This window comes from Eptesicus fuscus, chromosome 10 (assembly GCF_027574615.1).
Source record: "Eptesicus fuscus isolate TK198812 chromosome 10, DD_ASM_mEF_20220401, whole genome shotgun sequence".
In the NCBI taxonomy this organism is placed as follows: Eukaryota; Metazoa; Chordata; class Mammalia; order Chiroptera; family Vespertilionidae; genus Eptesicus; species Eptesicus fuscus.
In genome coordinates, this window is record NC_072482.1 from 46,635,559 (window position 1) to 46,643,108 (window position 7,550).

At 38.9% G+C, this 7,550-nt stretch overlaps 1 non-coding gene across 1 annotated transcript; it reads right to left on the reverse strand.

Annotated features, from left to right (window-relative positions):
• Positions 1 to 4,555: 4,555 nt before the first annotated feature.
• On the reverse strand, positions 4,556 to 4,684 carry LOC114231164 (small nucleolar RNA SNORA38). The gene has a single exon (XR_003617141.2). It is a non-coding gene; the product is annotated as a small nucleolar RNA SNORA38 (small nucleolar RNA).
• Positions 4,685 to 7,550: the final 2,866 nt, after the last annotated feature.

Sequence of the window (7,550 nt, forward strand, 5' to 3'; positions counted from 1 at the left end):
ACAGTTGTCATTATGCTCATTTGACAGATGAGAAAGCTAAGAGTAAAGAGGTTAAATAATCCTGAGGGGCCGTGCAGAGCTGAAATTCCAGCCCAGTCTGCCTGACCAGGCCAGCCTCCTTCCCAGTCGCCCGCCGCCCTGGGTTCTGGACTGCAGTTTCTCTCTTCAGTGATCACTGGGACTGGGATTCTATAATCTTTCCCTACAGACTGTCCCATGTTGTATAAATCTGAGGGACAAGAAACTCCTTGATTTCTATTGTTTTAAGTGGATTGCATTTCACCCTCTCTGCCTTCTAGAGAAAGTGAAAAACCACGGAGCACTCTAAGAAAACCTTCACGGATTTGATGGTAGTATTACACTTAATCTTTTCTCCTTTTGTGAAAAAGGGTTTGATCCCTTTAACCTTTCCTGGGAAAGCCTATTTTAAGATCTTTTGACATAGGACACATTTCTGCTGAAGCTCTGGACCTTACTTTTCAGCCAGAACATGACTTGAGGCAGCTCTCAGACCCAAAGTTTCCCCGACCTCCAGGAAACATGGACTCAGCTGTGTTGACATCTGCTTTCCCTTTGTGGGACCTCTAGTGCTGTCAAACCCTCTCTACTGATGTGATTCCTACACATACACACCCTACAACCACCACCACAGCAACACAGACACATACACACACACACACACACACACAACCGCCACCACAACACACAACACTACCATCACCACCACAACACACACACATACACCACCACAACACACACACATACACCACCACAACACACACACACCCCACCACCACCACGACAGCACACACACACACCACCACCACAACACACAAGCACATATTCCACTATCATCACAACACACACACCACCACAATATACACACCACTACCATCACAACATACACACACATTCAACTACCACCACAACACACACATCACCACAATATACACACCACCACCATCACAACACACACACACACACACATTCAACTACCATCACAGCACACATGCACACCACCATCATAATACACACACACCATCACCACAAAACACACACACATACAAGCACATAGCACATAATCCCAACAACAACACATACAAGCAAGAACAAACACACACACAAAAAACACACACCCACCTCAACACATACCCCAACAACACATATGCAACATACCCCCAACAACACACACAAACGAGAACACATATACACACACAAAAACACACTCACACCAATAACATATACACATACAATGCAATACATACAGTATATACATAACCAACAACACACGAACACACATACTCCAACAATACACACATATCACAGTCGACACACACAAATACACAAAAGCACACACACACCAACAGCCCAGGCCCATGCTGAAGCCACGCAAGGTTTTGCTTTTCCGTGGCAGCCGCTGGAATCACCTCTGTGAACTCCTGGTGCAGGGAGCTGCCTGGGATTCCTGCTCCTGTCCACAGCAGATTCATGTCATTCTAGCTTTGAAACCTGGCAGTCTAATCACTTTATTTCTTCACTCCCACAGACAAGAGAGGAATGTGATTTGCTGTTTTTGAATTTCAAGAAATGAAATAGATATGAGATCTGTTTTCTTGATACCTTTGTCTCTTCATGTTCTGAACATGCTGTGGAATGATCTGGCTTCTGGTTGAATTGGCCTATGACCACTGGCCCTGATGTAGGCTCTTCTGGCTTTCTTTTAACATACCAGAGACAATTTTAAAAGAAGAGGAAGGAAAAAGAGAAAATTCTGGATATGGTAATGGATGATTTTGTATATGAAGGCTTTTCTATAGTTACCAGAATTTCTGCAATGAATATTTCACTTAATTCTAAGTAGTTAAAAATATTAAATGGTGGCCAAATGTTTACCAAGCAGGTATAAATAAAAAGAAAAGGTGAATGGCAGTAATAATTGAACAAAGGAGAATTCATCATAAAGGTACCGTGCAGAATGGAAATATTACAGTAGTAAAAGTCATGTGAAGAAAGCCTAGAATTAAATATAAATTACAAAAATTGACAGGATAAATCAACAGAAAAATAATTGTCATTAGGAGATCTAAACACCAGACTTTGACAATCAAAAAGGAAAAAAAAAAAGGACACTAAAGTTTGAAATACTATAATTATTAAAGTCGATTTATAGGCAAATATTGAATTTGTTTAACAACAAAGAATAAGCTGTTTTTTAAAGTATTTGAAACCCTGACTAAAACAAACAATATATAAAGCCAAAGGAAACTTAGTTAAAATGCAACAAAACTAGGAAAAATTACACAAGTTTAAATAAGAATAAAAATATAAACCCTCAATTACTTAGAAATTTTAAAAATTCTTTACAAGGATTTAATAAAAATTCAATCAAAACTATAATTGAAAGCTTTTTAGAAAGTAAATGAAAATCAGAATATTATATGCAAGCATTCATGGAATATGGCCAGATCAGTACAATGAAGTATGTTGAGGGTCTCAAAGACTCTCATTATTTAACCAGAAATAATGAAACTAGATGAATCATATAACAACAACAACAAAAAGTAATAGAAGGATAAATCCAAACAAGTAGAAATATATAAGAAAAGTAAATACAGCAATTTATTAAATAGAAAATAAAATGTACTTGATTAATTTAAGTGTTTTCAGTATTTTAAAGGCTAACAAAATGGAAATATTTTTCACCTTTAAGATCCAGGAAAAAGAGAAAATACAAACAAATAATGCTAGAAGTGGAAAAGAGATATGAACATATCATGAAGGAGATTTAAATGGAAGAAGATATTGTATGTTGATCATGTAAAAATATTGATAAGTGAATGATTTGTCTGTAAATTGTTAAAATTGATTAGATAAATTATACCTATGGAAAAAACCCCAGTAATTTTGAGAAGGTATTGAACAATTGCTTTAAAAAAATCTCCAGGTTCAGATGGCTTACCAAAAATTCTTTTGAAGGTTCAGAAAACATGATTCCTATGTTATGTAAACCATTCAGAAACATAAATAAAATTTGAAATTGACCAAAATTTTGTTTATCCATTCACTGTTAATGTACATTTAAAAAACTAGAGGAACAGCAGTTTCATTCCTAGAATTTACAAGAGCAATGAAACTTATATCCACATAAGGACTTCTGTGCACATGTTCACAGTAGCATTATTCATAATAGCCCCAAAGTGAAAACAATCCAAACACTTATCAACTATTGAAGAGAGAAACAAAATGCAATACACCCACACTAAAGAATTAAATATTAAATAAAAATGAATTAAATATGTGCTATTATAACATGCTAAAACATGGATAAACCTCAAAAGCGTTATGTTATGTGAAAAGAGTCAGACATAAAATATAATTCCATTTCAATAAAATGCCTAGAAAAGACAAATGTATAGAGACATAAGAGGAAGAGGTTTCATTTTGTTTTGCTTTGCTTTGTTTCGTTTGTATCAATAACTAGAGGCCTGGTACACAAAACTTGTGCACAGGTAGGGTCCCTAGCCCTGGCCGGCAATCAGGGCCAATTGAGGCCTTCCTTCCCCCGGCTGCCAGCTGCCAGCTGGGGCCTTCCTTCATTCCGTGCTGCCCCTGGTGGTCAGCGCACGTCATAGCGAGCAGTTGAACTCCCGAGGGGATAATTTGCATATTAGCCTTTTACTATATAGGATTGCCTGGGGATAGGAGTGGGATCAGGGATTGACTACAAATGGGCTCCAGAAAAATTTGAGAGGTTATGGGGACTGTTATAAAATTGGAATGTCCTAAAATTATTTTAAAATTTATGATAGTTACAAAACTCTATAAATTTACTAAAAATCTCTGAATTGTACCTTAATAATCAGATTTTGTGGTATATAAATTATACCTCGATGAAGCTGTTAAAATAGCTAGTTCTCAAAAAATAATACAATATTTTAAACAATAAAGAATTTTTTAATAAATAATACAATAAGATTTCATTAACAGAGGTAAACATCTATCCAATTAAAAAAAAATTTAGTGTGGCAAAGATTCAGTTCGAAGGGTACCATCATGCATAGTAATCAGGATATAAATTGCTACAATGATTTTAGAAAACAGAATTTTCAAAATGTTAATAGGTTTGACTCATTAGTTCCGTTTGAGGAATCTGTCTCTCCAAAAATAAAGATGTGTGTTCTAAAAGGACGTGTATTACAGAATTCTTTATGATTTAACTACCAATTAGAACAGCCTAAATATTAGCAACATTAGGGCGATGGGTATGTAAATCATAGTACACCAAACAATGCAATTCACATAGTTGATGAGATCATATTTTCCAAGACTACTTAAGGACATAGAAGGATGCTCAAGAAATAATGTCAAATGGAAAAGAAAAGCAAGGTCCAAATTCTATACACAGACTAATCCTAAATGAAAAAGGTGTCTATTTATGATTGGGAAGGCTTAGGCCAAAGGTTGACATTAATTTTCTGGATGATGCAATTATGGATAATGTAAGTTTCTTTCCAAAGCTTTTTATTTTGTTTTATCTAAATTATTATTATTTTTTCTATATGGGATGTTGATCTTGAGCCTGCAGGGAGCAAGCTGCCCTCAGATTTCTCAAAATTCACATTTCTTTGCCTCAATTCTTACGTGTCCAAAGACAGGGAACCACTGACATGTCTTTGGATGAGGGTTGTTTTATCGAAATTCTTGACAGTGAGCATGCATTATTGCTTTATCACTTGCAAATCAGAAATTCTATTGGAAAACTGAAAATGCTATAAAGATAACAAAAAACGAATAAGATGGGAATGAATTGTAACTCTTCCCATCTGTACCAAAAGCAATTTCCAAATAGGAAGTACAAGGTCTAATAACAATCCTGACTAGATGAGCTTCCATTAGGCAATGTTGCGCTCTATCCTACTTCGCCTTCTTCCCATGTCAAGAGCAGCGTAGGGACAACCGAGTCAGCTTGGTGTGTGGAGGTTTATTTGCAGCCGTGGTGGATCTTTAGGACTTGGAAGCACTTTCCCACCTCGGAGTGAGGAGCTATTGAGAACCTAGCCCCACGATCCTCAGTGGGGCCTTCCATCTTCAGTGGTGATGTCTGTGGCAAATAACCAAAGAGTCTGTTTCAAAACATCACACACGTGTAAGACAAACGCTGCCACCCAGTAGCCGCCCAGGCCCATGAGTATCCAGAAGCCTCCTGCTGGATTCTTTTTTACTTGGAAAATTCAGTCTTTGGTATAGTAACTTCAGTGTGTGAGTTGAGTCAGGAGGCAGATAGGAATCAGAGAGGCAAACAGCACCACCACAGGAAGGGAAATTAGGAGACAGCAATGAACGGAGCAAAGTCCAAGGTGAAGCAACCTCCGGGCTAATGAGTGGGATGTGCCAAGCCGCCCCTCTCTGAAGTCACGCTATTAGCTGCTCCACACACATCTTCCAGCCTAACTTTTTAAATAATTAAACAAATGAAAAAGAAACCAGATTCTTGTATAAAAGCTCTTAGGGCTTTGGTCTGTATTACTAATAAACTTACACCAGCCCTCATCATCCGCCTCAACAGAGTGTGGGAGAAGCCAGCTAGTGTGCTCATTAGGGAAGCCACTGGGTTTGAAGACCCACCCCAGCCAATCTGATTGCGGATTTTATTGAAATAATTTTATAAACAAGTCTTCAGACAAGGGTTCGTCCTGATGAATCCTCCGAGCTCATTACCACCCTCAGGAAGAGATAAAAATAAAAGTCTAGGATTAAAACAACACTTCCACCTTAGGCAAAACAGTCTCCTGTGCTTCAGATTTCTCCCTCTATAAAACGAGGATAATGACATTTCCCTCTCCAACTCATCAGCAGAGCTCGTGCGAAGTTCTGGAGAGCGTCCTTGGCAGTTGGGAAAGAAGGTAACACATCAGCCTGATTATTTTTAATAGCACAGAAATTATAACGGTGATGAATAGATGTCTGATCTCTAAGGGTAAAAACAGTGTTAAGGAGAAGCATACATATAGGGTGTGACAAAGCAACTGAATATCTTGGAAATTCACCTGGCTTGAATTAGAAAGCCGTACTCCCTCCATATTTTCTTAGATATTAGAATTTATCTTACTTAGATTTTAGTCCAGTGACATTCCACCATACAATCATTAAATGTATTCGTTGCGGTTGCTACTACAGAATTATAACGACCTTAGAAAGGCGTTTTGGTCTGGAAGTAGTCAAGTAGCCATCATATATTCCCGGCGTGGGAACAATTTCAAAGCAGCTTGGCTCCCCTGCCACTCACCAATTGTCTAAGTGGTTTTCCAACTGGTGTGGTGTGTCACAAGAATATTCGTTTGTTTTTGTTTGTTTATTGTTAATCCTCACCCAAGGATATTTTCCCATTGATTTTTAGAGAGAGTGGAAGGAAAGGGGGGAGACAGAAACAGAGAAACATTGATGTGAGAGACACACATTGATGGGTTGCCTCCTGCACGAGCCCGGACCAGGGCCAGGAATCGAGCCTGCAAAGGAGGTACGCGTCCCTGGTTGGAATTGAACCCAGGACTCTTCATCTGTGGGCCGACGCTCTATCTACTGAGCCAAACCGACCAGGGCCACAAGAATTTTTAAAACATGCAATACCTGACCATTTAGTCCGGGGCACTGACCTCTTTTCCCTTCGATTGTCAAATTGAAAAAAAATGAAAACAGCCAACACAACAATAGCCGTCTGGTGTGAATGAATCAAATTTATACCTTTTTCTTTTGTCAGATCTGTAAAAATATATTTTTGGTATACTGCAGAATTTTAGTGTGCTGTGAGATGAAAAAGGTTAAAAATCACTGTCAAAAGGCAGAAGGCGTTAAAATTGCTATTGACCACTAGCTGCATAAGCCCAACAGAGAGGATGTGCCCGCATTTTAAGGTAATTTCACGGAGCCAAGCTCAAGAGTCTGCACAGAAGCCTCACGTTGAAAAAGTGTGAAAGGGCTGGACCGGGCTCAGGAATGATCGGCATATCCCTTCAGACGTAAGTGACAGCATCTTCTGCTTCCACCCGGTTTCTTATTTTCGCATCAAACATAAATAGTAAGTGAGGAAATGTAATTCAATAGCAGAGCTTCACATTCCTGAGATTAGATGAAAGGGACCCTTAGCTCTGAGACACAAAGACTTGGAGGGAAAAAAAAAAAAGGCAGAGACTAAAGGATCGGAAAAAATCAAACTTCTGTTGGAAAATCTCACGCATCCGAGTGGCTGATTTGAGCTTCACAGAGTCGCCCGGAGCATATGTTACCCTGGGTTCAGCTATTCCATGTCCTATCAGATATTTCATATAAATAATTAAAAAGTTACCGGCTGCCAGGGCCAGGTTCAAATGGATGGAAGGGGAGCGTGGGTCACCTGTTTTCAGGCTGGGAGATTTAATGAGAGGGGGCTCGACGGATGCATTGAGAGAGAGGATGCTCTCGAGAGGGATTTAAGGACAGTATGTACCAACAAGGCTCCATGTGCACCCCTCCCTCCTCCGGCCCACCTTTCCAGCTCAGGGTCTTTCATGTGC